The 17,513-nt window shown below is 41.8% G+C and overlaps 1 protein-coding gene across 1 annotated transcript in view; it reads right to left on the reverse strand.

Annotated features, from left to right (window-relative positions):
• ANKFN1 (ankyrin repeat and fibronectin type III domain containing 1) overlaps window positions 1-9,872 on the reverse strand; it is a 372,217-nt gene extending 362,345 nt beyond the window's left edge. Inside the window, exon 1 of the mRNA XM_014790626.2 lies at window positions 9,708-9,872. The gene's annotated coding sequence lies outside the window, so the exon portion shown is untranslated. The remainder of the gene's footprint in view (window positions 1-9,707) is intronic.
• Between the last annotated feature and the right edge of the window lie 7,641 nt (window positions 9,873-17,513).

The raw sequence follows: 17,513 nt of genomic DNA on the forward strand, positions 1-17,513 counted from the left end.
TGCTCATCTCGAGCAAGAGATTTCCTGGGTCTTAAAAACCTACTACCATAACAGGAAGACAGTTCCACAAAAAGTTAAACATAGAATTACCATACAACTCAGCAATTTTATTCCTAGGTGTATACTGTGAAAATTGAAAACAAGTACTTAAACAAATCCTTATACACAAATGTTCAAAAACACAGTAGCCAAAAGGTGAAAACAACTCAATGTCCATTAATGAATGAATGGATATATAAATTGTATACTCACACAATGGAATATCATTCAGCCATAAAAAGGAATGAAGTACTGATGTGTGTTACACCTTGGATGGATTTTAAAAACATTATGCTGAGTGAAGGAAGCCAGACACAAAAGGTCACATATTGTATAATTCCATTAACATGAAATATCCAGACTAGGTAAATCCCTAGAAACAAATAGCAGATTGGTGGTCACCAGGAGCTGGGAGGAAGAGCGAATAGGGGGCAACTGCTTAATTGGTAAAGGGCTGTATTTTGGAGTGATGAAAATGTTTTGAAACTAGATAGACGTGGTTGTACAACATTATAAATATACTAAATACCACTGAATTATTCAGTTTAAAATGGCTAATTTTATCTTATGTGAATTTCATCTAAATTTTTTTAAAAACCTTCTACTAAAGCCTGCAACTTCCTCTGGAATGCATAAAAAATAAAGATGGATACATGAATGGACAGACATAAATATGTGATAAAGCACGAAGAGTAAAATGTTAACTATAGAATCCAAGTGGTGGGTACATGGGTGTTCACTGTAAAATTCAATGTTTCAATGGATTGTAAAATTTCTATAATGCAATGTTAGGAAAATAATAAAACCTGATACTTATCATCTCATCACGCCGTTGAAAAGGAGGTACCAAAATCCTGCTCTCCAACATGGGTCTTCTGGTCCTGGTTCTGACCAGGACGTGGTCGGGAACCTGTCAGGATATATTAGCTGAGCTTTGTCCACTGCACACGTTCCTCACTTCCCCTTCTCATCCCCACTTCACCCATCTGCAGACAATGCCATCTTTTCATGATGATAACTGCCACTGACACACATCTGCTGCAACTAGACCCTGTGCCAGGTGACTTACAGTCATTGTCTCTAACCCTGGTAACACTCAAAGTAGGTTACAGATGAGAAACCTTCCATAATAATAAGTAAAACCAGACACAAGAAAGTATGTACATTTTATGTAAGTACCTTGTATAGGAAGTAGAAAAACTGACAGGCAAAATGAATTTCTGCTGTTCAGAGGGAGGATAATGTTTCCCCCGGGGGTAGTTGATTGGAAAGCCCATGGGGTTGCTTCTGGGGTGCTGTGCTGGTCCCATTTTGTTTCCTCATCTAGTGTCCGTTACACAAGTGCATTCACGTTGTGAAAATCCATTGAGCTGTGCTATGTGTGTCTTTTTGTACGTATACTACCTATCGATAAAAGTTTAATAAAACTAAATCAATGACATAGTTAAGTAAAATTAATCAGTAAAATCAAAAGCTGGCCAGTTGAAAAGATTAATTAAAAAATAAAAAGAAAGATGGAGAAAGCACAAACAAGTAATATTAGGAGTAAGAAGAGACATATCTGCCAATACAGGAGGAGTTGCAATTTTACAGTGGAATACTGTATACTGCTGTATACATATTTATTCCAATGGCCTTGAAAATCTCGATGAAATGGATGCTTTTCTAAGAAAATGACTAAAACTAAGATTGTAGTGGAACAGCAGCCAATCACAGACTCTGTCTGGCGTCTAAACAATAGCTGAATTCACAAATCCCTCTTCCCTTGTTAGCACCTGGAGGTGCCCCAACAGCACACACACAGACTGGCCAATCAGTGAACCGCTAAGAGCCATTGTGAATCATGGGCCCTTGTTCTGCAGAAACTATAAAACCCTGCCATCGAAAGACGGTGGTGGGAGTCACCGTGGTCAGAGTCTAAATCCATTTCCTATGGAACTGCGGAGCACTGGGTCACGTCCTTGTCTGGGATGCCTGCGTGAGGCCAGGTGATGAGCAGGTAAGACTAGATGGTTCAAACATACTGAAGAGATGCAACAGTACTTTGGGGATGGATATAGCATTTTTTTATAGTAAGTATTCATTTATTTAAAAATAAGAATCCACTTTTTTTTTTTAACAAGTGGTTAAAAATCTACTTTTGCTTTAAGTAGATTTTTAAAGAAAAGTGAACTCATGTGGCATGGAGGGGAAGCAAGACTACAAATGTTAAGTTTAGGCAATAACCCATTAGCAGCTGGGCAGGATGTAGTTGAGGGTGCTTTTTCTCTGCAAGCCCTAACTCAACACCTGGAGGTAAGAGAGAAACTTCATGCGAGAAGAGATGGCCAAGAGAATGAGATGTGGCAGAGAGGATCGGAACAACCAAAGAGCACCAGAGTTCATGGGGTTGGACAACCTGAGCTTTCCTGGTTATTTCAGAAAGGCAGTGTTTGTAACGAGAGCAAAAGTCAGCACAGGCATGGCTGAGAAGTGAAGGAGAGGAGGGCTCCTTCCTTGGAGTGATGGGGGGTGAGGTGTGGTGGGTTGGAAAGGTAGAATCAGGCAGAGAGAAGGTGGTTTGTTCATGGTTAGGAAGGAACTAAGCATATTTGTAGGGTGAAGGGAAGGCTCAGGCTGAAAATGTTAAAGATACAAAAGAGAAAATGGAAATGTGGAGGGAGCAAGATGCTAGATTCAGGAAGACGAGAAAATGTGGACTCAAGGAGAAAGTTTGGCTTTGGAAAGGAGGCCGACTACCAGAACAACCTCTAGAGTGGGTTGATTTAATTCAAATAACTGCTTGATTTCTCCTGGGCACCTACACAAACACTTATTTTCATGGTTGGTCTAACTTAGTGCTGATTCCTATCACTTAAGTTCACATTCATCAATTCCTCACAACTTAATGTGCCACCAATTACAGCATAATGAGTCACTGAGAATCATTTATTTAAGTCATTTTAGCTCCCTAGCTGGGATTCAGAGAAGGAGGGTATTAATCCTATATATCCAATGCGTTGAGAAATTCCCAATCTATAGTCACTATAGGTCGTCCAGATTCATCCACAGGAAGCTTTAGGAAAAAAAAATATGTGATACGGGAACAAATTCATTCACTCCATATTTACTTAGTACCTACATGCTACCAAGTACTTTGCTAGGTGTTAGAAATGTATGTATGAACGAGAGGAATGAGTCTGATGTCCAAAGAGCTCATTGTCTCATGTGTAGTTGGGAAAAAGACATCTAATTGAACAACGCAGGTACAATAGGATAAGCATTATCTTGTGATATAAATGGTAGTGCTGAGGAATCTTGGGATAGGAGGGGGTGTTTCTGGAGATGGGGTACCAGAGTGTGCCAGAGTTTCCGTTTGTCTCTCCAGATGCACCCTCCACCTTTTCCCACCTGCTCTGTGCTCTTGGAGGTGTCCTCTGTGAACTGCATCCTCTGAGCACTCGTGCCTTCTGGGGTCTGGTTGGGTTCAGTCAACAGGACGACATCAGAGAGTGGAGGAGAGAGAGCTTCCTCCTTGTCACACTGCAGGTTGGCAGGTACTGCACTGTTCTAGGAGAGTCCGCAGCTTCTGTCTGAGGGCAGCTCGTATGAGTGGCCATGTTCCAGTAACTGCCTCCTCCTTCCTGCTTCCAGCAGTTACTAGCCTTGGGCTGCTTCACCATTCCACCTCGGTTTCCCTTAATCTTGCTTGCCCCTTTGTAAATAGTCCGATCACACACTGTAACCACTCATTGGAGTATGTCATCCATTTCCTGCTGGGATCCTGATGGATACTGGGGTCAAGGATGTCCTTGTCACAGATGGGGTGACCTTTGAACTATGTCCTGAAGAATGAATAAGGTTTAACCAAGTGCATACAGGTGGGATGGGGTCTTCCAGGCTGAAGTAAGAACACTGTCAAGGCTGGGAGGCCTGGGAGCACACTGCACATTTGGGGGCTAATAAGTAATACTTATCTTCTTATAGAGAGTCCTGTGGGAAGTAATGGGAAATGATATTGGAAACTTAAAGGCCTTGGGTGCCATGCTAAGTTTTGAGTTTTATCCTATTAGTGATGGGAAATGCAGAAGACACTGACAATATTCCAGTGTCTTGAATCTCCAGATACTCAGGTCTTTCGACGAAAGCTATATGAGAGGCTGGTGTCGATCTGTGCTCTGAATTTATACTTTATTGGTTTTGTGCTCTTCCCTACTTGGTGGTTAATAAAATTCACTCTCAGACTGTGAGCTGAGGAAAGCTGTTGACTTTTAAAAACATCAAATCACTTCAAAAGCTTTTCCTTCTCAGTCTCAACTTATTGGGCCTTCTACTTACATATTATGGAAAAAGAGAATATTCCTCTTGAGATATGTCAGAGTTTCATTCAATTACAGAAGACTTTGCTGAATGTGACAGTCTTTCACAGAGCCTTATAAAAGAGAGTGGTTGATCAGAGCTAAGATTCTTGACTCAGGTCTTAGGGAAGTGAGGAGAGAGAGGTCAATAACATCTGCGGAAGGGTAGCAGAGCCTTGTGAGTGGGGTTGAGAAGGAAGAGAGGAAAGTTCGGAACAGCACTGTCCAATAGAAATGTAACATGAGCCACAAATTCAAGGCACTTATGCAATGTTAAATATTGTAGAAGCCACACTAAGAAAGTAAAAAGATGTGGAAGCAACCCAAGTGTCCGTTGATGGATGAATGGACAAACAAAATGTGGTAGATACATGTAACAAAATATTAGCCTTACAAAGGAAGGAAATTCTGACATGTGCTACAATGTGGGTGAAGCTTGAGGGCATCATGCTAAGTGAAATGACTCAGTCACCAAAAGACAAATACTGTATGATTCCACTTACAGGAGGTACCTAGAGTAGTCAAGTTCACAGAGGCAGAAAATAGAAGGATGGTTGCTAGGGACTCAGCAAAAGGAGAAATGAGAAATTGTTTGATGACGTAGAGCATCAGTTTCCAAGATAAAAAGAGTTTTTGAGATTGGTTGCACAGCAATGAGAATATACTTAACACTAGTGAACTGTACCCTTAAAAATTGTTAAGATGGTGAATTTTGTTGTGTGTATTTTACCACAATTTTTTAAAAAGTAAAAAGAAGTAAATAAAATTAACTTGAAGAATATATTTTATTTATTTATTTATAATATTATTTATTTATACCCAAAACACTATTATTTCAATATGTAACCAATACAAATCTATCATGATAGTCTACCTTTTTTTTCATACTAAGCTGTTGAGATCTGGTGTGTATTTTCACACTTATGGCACACCTCAGTTTGAACTAGCCACGTTCAGTAGCTCAGTAGCCACATGTGGCTAATGGCCACCATATGGGACAGCACAGGACTGGAACACTGAACAAAGGTGAGTGTTCAGCTGAGATTCTTGTCTTTTCCTTAAAAGTACGCCAATGACATGCCCCATGGTGATAATTTTTCAGAGCCTTCTTCCTTTAGGAACTTGCCTTTCAGGCAGTACCAGGCATGCGCTGAGACCTAAGTTTTTTGTGCAGTATCATGGGAAGGTGGTTCTAAAAGCCATCCCAGAATACTATGTCAAAACAGATCAGAAGAGGCCATTGAGCCCACCTTCACTGTCCCAGGAAAACCCTTTGTGCTGAGCGCTCTGGCCCTTATCCAGTGCTAAGTTGGAACATCCATGAGGTGTGGTCATAGATAATAGACATCAGAGTCAGGCTCACTAGCTCTGTGACCTTGGACAAGTTGTATAACATCTCAGAGCCTGAGTTTCTTCCTTGGTGAAATAAAGATGAGGCTGGTGGCCATCTTATTCTTTTAGACTTTTAATCATTCCCTCAGCCAATGTTAAATGAGTTGATGGTGCAGTGATTAAGATCACAGACTCTGGAGCTAGACTGCTGGGGCTCAAATTGTGGTCCTGACACTTTCAAGTGGTGTGAGACTCTTTTCTCAAGGCCTCCTCCTTTTTACCTCCGGGCCCCCATACACAAGGCTCTGTGTAACGTCCTTGTCCCCCAATTTTTAAATCTGTAAAATGGGAATAATAATAGTAAACACTCCATGGGATTGTTGTGAGGATTAAATGCAATAATGTTGATGGAGCACTTCAAACATGTCCTGGCACATGGCAAATCTCAGATAAGTGACAGCTGCTATTACTGGGCAAAAGATTGGTGGTTCAGCAGTGAATAACGCAGGAACCATCCTTGCCGTTTCAGAGTACAATCTTGTAGGAAAGCTAGACTTTAAACCAATAATACAATAAAGATTAAGGAGTGTTATCATCTGAGAAGTCCTTACTAATGTCTTCCTTAAATACTTGTGCTACAATTTAAAAGCCTCTTGTCCTCTCCTTAGTAGACAAAAGCTTTATTCTCTCTGGCAGACCATGAGCACACCATTTCTCCGGATCTGTCCATCATCTGAAGCAGCAAGGCCTCCTTTCCTTCTCAGACTACTGCCCCATCAGCTCCACTTAAATTCAGATGTGCCAGCGGCCCACCGGTTTTATGCGGCAGTGCTTCTTCTATTAAGCCCTTGGAGACTGAAAGAGTCAATAACGTCCCTAAAAAAAACCACATTTATCAAACCTGCTTATATACTGTAGGAAAATCTTGCTCTCAAGAGGGTCATTTCCCACTTGCCTAGGTCGGCGGGGAAAATGCATGCTGAGTTTCTATGTGGCTCCCACTGGGCACTCTTGGCCTTTGCACAAATAATTACAGAATGAACAAAAGAGATTAACACTGAAGCAATATATGGTGAGCTACACAGGAGGTCAGAATGGCACAGATTAATCTCCAAATTGACAAGATACATGGGAAGAGGAAATAAAAGAAAAAATAAATTGTTGATAAAATTGTCCTTATAGGAGGTAGGAACTGAAAAAGAAGCATTCTGCAGCTCTTATTTGGTAAGAGTTGGCATTCAGCCCTGTCTGACCCCCACCATTAAAGCACATGCATTGGGGAGAAGTACACAGAGCAGTGGAGACCCTAAAATATGTTCCTTTTCTCCCCAGTAAGCTTAGCTAGTCCTCACCTTCCCAAAGGCCCCCACTCCCACCTACTCTCTCAGGCCTCAGCCTCAAATTCTGCCCAAGAAGTGAGTTTACGTCTACGCTGGCTCTGTCAGTGTTGGGGAGGAAGACAGAGGGCCAGAGGGACCTGCTGGGATGGATCTCCAGGGCTTGGAGATAATTCTAGGCTGGCTTCCCCTCCTGTGACCCCCTGCTCATCTTTCTCAGGTACCCTGGTGCAGGAAAGAGAATCTCTGCCCCTTCTTTCTTCACCCCTTACAGAGATGGAAAGGGGAGGGTGCTAAACTTGGGTTTCTCATGGGAGTCATTGACAAAGTGAAGGAACCTGAGAAGCTGGGCTTGTCCTGGGGAGGATGATACCGCCTGCCTTAATAGGACTCAAAAGCCAACTTAAAAAAAAGTGACCAGTGCCTTTTCATAGCACCTAATTTAGAGAGAGAGAAAAAAAAAAGAATCTAATGTGCATAAGTCTTTGAATAAATCAATATTTATCTAGACCGTATTACTGATGACTTTGCACAATGAAAATATGTTTTGGAGAAAAGTTTGGTAATAGACATTGAAAAGCCACAAAAATATTCATATTTTTTATCTCACTAATATCAATGTTGAGAATTCATCCCCCCCCCATTTTTTTTTTAAAAAGGGAAGTAGAATTGCTTTATGCACAGAAATATTCATAGTGGCATTACAATTATGGGAAAACTGGAAGAAATTTAAATAGCCAACAATTGCTAAACAAATTTTGGCATATCCATGGAAGGGATGAATCCATTTAATCCAGGCACAATTAACCATCTATGTGAAAACTGTACTGGAAGATGGGAAAGTGTTTATGGAATAATACTGGGGAAAGAAGCAGAGTAAATGAATGTATCTAGACTGTGGTTATAATTATGTCAAAAAGGCATGCTTGGACAAAGACTGAGAGAGAGCACGGAGAAGGACCAGAGGTGCTTTAAGGGTGGGATTAGGAGAAAGTCTTTAAAAAAAACACTTAGTCACGTTTCCACAATGCATTGCTACTGGTAATGGCAAAAATAAATAATAACAAAGCATAGGCATCAGATTACTCATCTTGCCTCATTTCTTTGGCTTTCCCGAGGTTGCTTAAATTAGATCCTCCCAACCTGTATGCCAAGGCAGTCCATGTGCAATGGATGGGTTCCAGATACCATGATGCCCCAAATATTGAACACTGTCCACTAGAAAAGCCACTTGAGTCCTCTAGTTACTCATCCCAGCTTTGAGTAGCCTCATCTGTTTACCTCGGAGTATCATGGTACAAGAAACGTTGGAAAGCAGTGCCTCAGTAAGAGGACTCCCTGTGAGCCCATCCCTGGTTCACATTTCATTGTGCATCCCATAGCAACTTGGGAACTGGGCCCCCACCCTCCAGCGTAACAGCATTCAGTTCTGCACCCAAGCATCTGCTGACTGCTCTCCTCCTGGCCAAGTCCCAGCGTGAAGTGTCTCTTCCACCTTCATCATGCACAGCTGCTCGGAGCCTGCTCTTAGGATAAGTGAAGTGTCCATCTCTTGCTCCCTCCTTCTCCCCGTTTCCCTCTCCTCCTGGAGAAGATGAACTTGTGTGCATTTACTGCAGATGCTCAAGCATCTAAACATTCGGTGTGACATGATCAGCCACATCAAAGCTTCTAGAGAGAGAAGGAAGAGCAGGAAAACAAACAACAGACAGACAACCCTGTCTTCAGATAACCAGAATACAAGCAAGTTTATGACCAGGTGTACTTTTGCTCAACGCATTATTTAGCATCAGTAACAATAACCCAAAGATACTAACCAGCCTCCCATGCTAAAACAACCTGCTGCTTAGCTGCGAGTGCTTTAAAGCAAAAACACTCTCTCCTGCCCCTTTTCAGCTTCAATCTATCCAATGTTCACAGTAAATTCCAGAGCTTGATTTAAAAACAAACAAACAAACATTAAAAAAAACTTTTCCAAAGTTCAAGACAGCATTGATGCTGTCAGCCCCAAGAGACCTGCTTATTCGTCCCGGGCTGAGAAGATGCATGAAACACAACCCATGCTTTTCCACGCCTGGACTGGGCTCATTGAACACTTTTAACGGTGACAACTGAGAGGTTAAATCATGTTGGATTTGGTGCTGTTTACCAGAGACAACGTGAGCTGAGAACCAGAGAAACAAAAGTCACCCTTGCCCCTTTGTGGCTAGCGGGATGTAAATGCCCCTGCAGAAGAGCAGCTCATGGTAAAGAAACCAAGATCTAGACATCTACAAAAGAAACTTGGGAAAGAACACCTCTGGGGGAGTCCTTCCACTCAGGAAAGCTCTCTCGGGCTGAGGTGTCTTTCTGCCATGCAGCCCACTCACAAGGATGAAGAAGAGGGAAAAAAAGAACGAAGAAAACAAAAATAAAATATTCCCCACCTGCTGCTTACATGTATTACGATCAGCAGAGAAAATGCAAGTGCGTATGGGCACTCTTGCACCTCCTTTGGCAGAGGAGGGCAGATCCCAAATGCACTTGTTAATTGTGTAAATCACCCCTCCCGCCCCGAGCCACACGGAAAGCCCCAACCCACATATGCATGCCCACCTCACAGCCAAGCCCCCTCCCCAGCATTCCTTTCCTAGCTGCAGAGAAAGCATAAAAGGCTACTCACATGCGGTAGCTTCAGCCTCCCTTTACCTCTCCCCAGCCTGTGCACGGGCTCCGCACGCTGCTGCTGCTGCTGTGGCTGCGGCTGCTTTTCCTGTTGCAAGTGAAACAAACCTTCATCGACAGAGATGGTTTTCCTCTGGGCTGCTTTGTCTGCGATTCCCCAGATGAACACCGACTTGTTTATGTCATTATTCAAGTTCGATAGCTCCCCTAACACAGGCAGGGCTTTGGGGCTGTCATCTTCCACCGGCTGGGCTTCTGGTGAGAGAAACAACAGACCTGAAACTGACAACTGATCGCATCAAAGCACTCCAGGGGATGGCAACCCAAGACTACGAAGTAACACATCAGCTTGCGATGATACCATGCACAGCCGCGGATCATCTGTCTTTTACCGGCACTGTGAGCCTAACCAAGTTGGAGAGACATTATTTATGAACTTATAGGTTCCAGAATGACTCCAGGTGTAGCCATATGGGCATTATAAAACCCAGTGTCACAGAAGGATTCTGTAACCCTCAAACATGTTCAACATTGTTGAACTCAATAAGGGGGGCAATGTCATTTGGTGGTTAAATGTTAAAGGCTTTTAGATAAACCAAGGTTTATATAAATGTAAGTAAACAGGTTCAAATGTGAGCTCCATCACTTAGCTGTGTGTGAGAATTTGGGCAAGGTCTTTCTTCTCTCTAAGTCTCTTTCTTCACTCGCACATTAGGGGTGATAATACCCCATAGGAGAGCTGCAAGAAGTAAATGGGATAGTATACACAAACTATCGAGTTCAACGTGTGTCACATAGCTGGCACCCCATAAGAGAAATAAAGTAGTGCAGTAGTGGTTGTTCACCGTGGGGACTCTCCATCTCTAAATGAAGAGCCTTGTGGTTGTATTATAAAACATCAGGAATATTCTAATGGTTCATGTAATTAATTGCTTTCTCAGAGGAAACATTATCAAACTTTATATATTTGGGGCAGCTCTAATTTTCAAGTCTCCATGTAAGAATGCTGAGATGTCCATTTCTCAGATATGGGAAACAGAGCCTTTGGTTGATCAAAATCACTCAACAAGGAGAAGACACTGACTCTACTGCTTTCACTGAGAAACAGACTCATAAGAACAGAACAGGAATCTACTTTCACTAAAGCTCTTCATTTAGGAGAGTTGAGATATCTCACAACTGACAGATTTTGACGAGGGGATCCTCAATAGAGAAATCTATATTCATTTCAAACAGTAAAAGAGAGCATGTCCAAGTGATGAAAAATTCTAGAATGTTGATGCCGGAGTAGACCTCTGAGACTCTGTAGCTTACCTTCTCTTTTCCCAACTAGGAACTTTGATGTTCAGGAGCTGGATGTTACTGACTCATCTCCCATTTCCCACTACCCTTAAAGCAGAAGAAGGAAGCTTGAACAAATCCTAGTTGCTGTTTAACTAGAAAACAGCTAGTTGCTGTTGCATGTTCTACCACGTTGAGGTAGTTTCAGTGGAGCCAACATAAACTAGACCCAGGGTTGGCAAATGGCCAGTCTACCATGCTCCATCTTACCCCACAAAGGATGTTAGATGGAAAGTATGCTTTTTGGTCCTAGCCACATGCCACTGTTCTCCAAGTGAATCAAGGTGAATGAACAAATGTTAAAGACCTGGACTAGAGCAGTTGCTGATAAAGTCTTCTCCATGGGGCTGATGATCATTTACGACATGAAGAGAAGATTGGGGGAAAAAAGAACCAAATAGTCAACCAAATCCCAAGCAGTTTCCTTCCAAGTGCTTAGAAAGAATCAATAAGATCCCACATACGTGGGAGGACCATTTTCTGAGGAATGTGTGCCAAGTACTTGGCACAATGTCTGCTACACTGTAAATGCTCAATGAATATTAGTAATTAATGATAATAATAACAAATAAGGAGGAAAATGAAGGAATTGCTATAATTTGAACTCATAAATTGTACCAAGCATGACACTAACATTTTACATGTGCTATCTCATTCAATTTTCACAACAACTTTGGGAGAGAAATATGATTCCCAATTTCTGGTTAAGGAAATTGAAGGATAAGAACTTAAACAATCAGAAGAGAATGTTCGCAGAGTCCCACCACCACATTTATCCGACCACCAGCATCTGTGCTTGTAGACTCTGCTTCCCTCCTGTTACTGTGGATGAACTGTCCATGTCCCCAAAGGTCACGTCTTGCCTACTCAAGGACATCACTGCAGCAATATACCCTGAACTTTGCTTCACCATCAATTTTTCCTCCTGCACCATATCATTCTCACCTTTATGCTATTTGTTCTCCTATATTTAAAAGATACCTTCAGCTGATCCCATGTCCCCCTCCAGGTACTGCCTGTTTATATGCTCCCCTATATCACAAAAATCCTCTCAAGAATTCTCAAAGCTCATTATCTAAACTCCCTTTCTTTCTTGAACTCACTCCAGTCCGGCTTTTACTGCCACCACTCTACCAAACTACTCTCGCCAAAGTCACCGACAACCTCTCTATTGCTATGTCACTCTTCATCTTCATTTGACCAACTAGCATCATTTGACACAGGTAATCACTATTCTCCTCCTTGAAACATTTTCTTCAGTTGGCTCCCAGGACCCTACACTGCCCTGGTTTTCCTTCTACCTCACTGGCTGTCCCTTCTCACCTTCTCAGTCTTCCTTATTGGTGGCACCTCTCTTCTAGTTACTGGAGAGGCAATGTTAGGAAGGGGTTGGAAGCCCAGGCTCTAAAGCCAGGCAGCCCAGGTTGGAATCCTGGCTACACAACTCAGCAGGTGTATGACCTTGGCCAAGTTACTTAGCCCCTTTTCCCCAGTTTCCTAATCTATAAAATAAGGGTAATAATAGAATTTACCTTATGGGGTTGTCCTGAAGATTAAGTGAGTTCATATGTGAAAGCATTCAGAACAGGGCCTTGTACATAGTAAGCACTACCTGAGCATTAACTATTTTTATTACCTACCTCCTAACATCAAGCACCTAAAGGCTCAGCCCTTGGAGACTGCTCTTCTCTGGGTGATCTCATTCTCTCTCATTGCTTTAAACAACAATCAGAGGCAGATTTACATCTATGATCCAGACCTTTCGTCTACACAGTAGACCCAATGGCATCTCAAACTTGCAAAACCCAACGCTTGGTTTTCTCAACTGACCTGTGCCTCCCATAGTTTTCTTCATCTCAGTGAATGACAACTCCATCCTTCCAATTGCTCAGGTCAATAACCTTGAAGTTATTCTTGACTTCTCTTTCCCTCACACCCAACATGCAGCCTGTCAGCAAATCCTGATGGCACTACTTTTAAATATATCCAGAATTTGACCAACTCTCATGGCTACTCATCTGGTCTAAGACACCATACTTGCATGGATCATTTCAATAGCCTCTTTTAACTATTCTGCATGCTTCTGCCCCTTTTACCTCTTTGAACTCATCTCCCATTACTCTCCCCATTACTCCCAATGCGCTAGACGTAAAGCCTTCTTGCTGCTCTTTGAAGAGCACAGCATGCAACCACCCCAGGGCTTTTGAACTTGCTATTCTCTGTGCCTGGAGCATTCTATCCCCATGTACCTACCTAATACATTTCTCCACTCCTTTAACCCTCTTTCCAATGTCACTTTCTCAGTGATACCTTCCCTGATCACTCTATTTAAAACTGCTCTCTTTCCAGCACTCCCTCTCCTCCAACTATATTTTTCTCCATAATACTAATTTTCTTGGTAATACTAACCACCAAATAACATTCTTTATATTTCCTATTTTTTGTGTGTTTTTTGTCTCCCAAAGTCTCCCCCATAAGAACATAAGCTTGATGAGAGTAGGTTTTTTTTTTTTAAATGCTTTTTCTCACTGCTGTTCACCAGCGCCTAGAATAGAAACGGCACCTAGTAGGTACTCAATAAATATTTCTTGAATTGATGGATGGAACTAAGAGGATTAAATCTCTTGTCAAATGTCACAGAGTAGACCTTTGATAGAGTTGGACTTAGGCAGGCAGATCTTTCTGCTTCCATAGCCCTTATTTTTTCCAATGCACCAGCAGTGTCTCTACCAAAGTATTGTGCAAACCATTCTAGACTTACTGCCCGCTAAAACAATGTTTAAATTTCTAGTGACTGGTGGGCCGTAAGCTACATTTCAGTGGCTTCAGGCTGCTTGTCTGTCACTGCTTGCTAACATTTCTATCAACAAAATACTTTGTGAGCTGTTAGTGTATTTTACCAAATGGAAGAACAGCGACTTTATTCCTTTGAATAGATTTATTGAAATCAACGTTCTGGCTGAAAAGAGAATTTTCCTTATGGTAGATGTCCTTGACTGTCCATTCAGAGATTAGAAGCAGTCTCTAAATCTTTTTAAATTTCTTTTGTGCATCAAATTATTTGAGAAAAAATAAACAATGCCCTGGAATAATTGAATTTTTGAAACATTTCAGGAGTGGTGGTTGAGCACTACAAGGGACCAGAGACTGCGAGTTGTTTTCAACATGTGGGGAAATCAATTCGCTTTTTGTTTGCAACTTTTCATTTTTTACTTTGAGGATCTCTTAACATAGATGAATCTATCCATTAAGAAGAACATGTTGTCCTCATGGGGCAGTATACTAAGAGACCCTCCATTGTGGGAATACAGTGGTGAGTGGCAAAGACCTCTGGCTTAGGAATCAGAAATTTTAGGTTCCATTCCCAATTCTATCCCTGAACATCTGGGCTACCTTGGGGAAAGCTCTTCAGTCCACTTGGCCTCCATTTTTTAATCTATATAGAGAACAGTTTGGACCAGCTTATCTCTGTTATTTCTTCTAGGTTTGAATTTCTGTTAGATCATGAGTTCTGTTTCCAGTTGCGAGGGTGGACGTGCTCCACACTGCAACTAAGTGACTGATAACTAAGTTTAAACAGGTAGACTCTAGTTATAAGCAAACCAAACCCACCTGACCTATGTCAGAATGTATTCATTCATCCATTCATTTGAGTACCTACTATGTGTTTGTCATTCTGTTACATGTTAAGTATACAAAGAGGAGTAAAACACAGGGTTTGTATTAAACAGGTTCATAGCCTAGCATAGAATATAGCAAAGCACACAGACAATTATGAAGCTGTGATGGTGGGGGAAACAGAGGAGGACTACTTGTTTAAGTCTGGGATTTAGGGATGCTTTTTGGAAGAAGCGACCCTTGAGCTGAATCTTGAAGAATGAGAAGGAATTGTCCAGGAACAGAAAGATAGAAAGGGATAAAATGGGTGGTCAGATGCAGAAACATCACCTGTGAAGATGTGAAAGCTTCCAGAATTGGACTATGTTTAGCCAATTAAGATTTTTGGGTACAAATCTGACTTTATATCTTATTTCTCCTGCTATTCTCTGAAAATTTAAAAGTCCTTATCTTTGTTCATCACAAAGATAGAAAAAGAGATTTGGGTTCTGAAGTTTGTTCAATAGCATTGTGTACAAAACAAGGCAAAGGAATCGACGAAAATGAGATCTGGGAATTATCCGTACATTTCTTTGTTCATCTTGTCCTTGAATCCTGTCATCTGTCATCTCTCACCCTGACCCTCACTATTGTTCTAAATAAGTTGTGTAGGTGTACACAACCATTCAGAACGTGTTAGCATTCATCAAGTCAAGACATAACGTAGCTGAATCAGTCTTGCATGAGGAAATGTTTCATCATGAGGATTAGGGTGGGAGACTGGTGCCAGACATCCTGGGCTTCCCTGACTCAAAATTCACGACCTTCTTCTGTAAAATGGGAGACAATAATAGTACTTACTTCAGAGGTTGTGAATTAAATGAGATAATATACATAAAGCTCTTAGCACAATGCCCAGCACAGAGGAAATGCTTGATACATTCTAGTTGATTAATTCAGGCATCTGTACTTACTCAGAAATCCTAAACTAATTTAGTGTTGGGTCACTTGACTTGATGGACTCCCCATATTAAACTATGAAAATTGGAATTAAATTGTTAGGCTTTAACTATAATGCAGAAATCATTGCTCAAGCAATTGTTAAAGCAATCCTATCAGATCTTAACTTGCCAATTTTCAGTTACTGGGCGAATGGCAGCCAAGACTGAAATACACGTTTAGCCAGAGGATTCATGAGCTAAGACTAGGGCTAGATCTGCCAAAGATGCTTCGTTCCTTAAAGTCACTTGAAGTTTGCAAAACCTTTTCCATTTGGGCTTCTTAAGGGCAAGGGTTTATTTTCAACTTTATATCCCCAGTGCTCAGCGCAGTGTGTGGCATAGGGACTGTGTGAGGTCTCGCACTAGCCTGCCATGATTGGTCCCACTTAGGGCCTGTAGGTAACCAACCACACGTGTCCACTGACAATTTACCAATGCAGAGCTACAAGGAAACTGTGTATCTATGATGCCAAGTCACCGTTATAGAATGTGTGGCCAATGTAGTAAAATGGCACTTAGATGCATACCAAGACAATGGATCTGAACTCAGATGTCTATCATAGAGATGACGCTGCAAAGGCAGATTTTGCAACCACCAAGGGAGTGTTGTTGAAGTTTCAGGATCCATGTTGGGGGTTTAAGAGGCTTCGTATGCCTTACTCAGGGATTTTCAAGATTTGGCAGGAGCTCATGATGGGCTGGCAAAATCCCATGGCCACTGATCTAAGCACATTCTTCATAAAGAACGGGGAACACTTAAAGCTGCACTTACTGAACAGCCCCCAGACCCATATCTTCCAATATTCTTCCCAGAGAAAACATCCCTTCAGTTAATTCCTACTATGACTTGCATAAGATGTATATGTCAGATTGCTCATTGTCATCAAACTTTTAACCCAGGAATGTACTGGACAGCTTCAGATGCTCAATACATTTCTGTGGAATAAGTAAAAGCATGCATGAAAGGATGTTTCCGTCCCCATGATTAAATGGGGGTCATTTTCTCTCTGTCTCTCCAAGAAAGAGAATACGTTAAACAAAGCGGAGCCACTTGCTGTTGTGTTTTGGGCAAGAGGGGCAGTTGGCTCTCAGATTTCAAGGCTGCTGTGTGGCGCCTCTGGTTTCATCAGGATGTCACTCTTGGTAACAGCATCTGCTGCACTTCTAACAAACAGCCAGTGACAAACACAGAGCCTCTGCTCTCCCAGCACCTGCAGAGGACAGAGGGGCCGCAGCTGGGAAAGACAGAACAAGCCCATATTTCATAACAATTACTCTGGATTATCAGGATAGGTGGCAAGAAAAACTATTAGCAAGTTGGTGGAAAGAAGATTTATGGCTTGGCAGCTCAAAGGTGTGACAGGTTTCTCCTCGGATGAAAAATCACTTCTTTGGAGGTGAGAAAAGGGCAGGCACCCTGCGCAGCAGATGGGAATTCATCAAGTTAGCTTCACTTTTGAGCAACTCTCAGTCTCAATCTAAAAATGTCCCTTCAACTCCCTAGGACAAATAATATCTTATTTCTTCCAGGGAACATTGCAGGATTCACAAAGTTTAACATGTCACCCTGTTGATATCCTTGGTCAGTTCTCAGTCCTCATGTGACCTCGCAATAACATTTGACATTGTTGAGTTACTTTTTCCTTCTTGGACCATTTCCTTCACTTTTAGGATTTTACTCTGTTTTGATTCTCCTATTATCTCACAAGCCCCTCTTTCTCAGTTTCCTATCTTAATTCCTTGTTTCTGCCCAACCTCTCCCACTGGAGTCCTCCAGTCTCTCTTCTCTATCCATACCCACTCCCTTAGGGTGCGCATCCAACCTCAGTCTAACACCATCTGAACCCTGTGGACTAAACTCTTGA

This window comes from Ceratotherium simum, chromosome 16, assembly GCF_057802395.1.
Source record: "Ceratotherium simum simum isolate JZ-2026a chromosome 16, ASM5780239v1, whole genome shotgun sequence".
In the NCBI taxonomy this organism is placed as follows: Eukaryota; Metazoa; Chordata; class Mammalia; order Perissodactyla; family Rhinocerotidae; genus Ceratotherium; species Ceratotherium simum.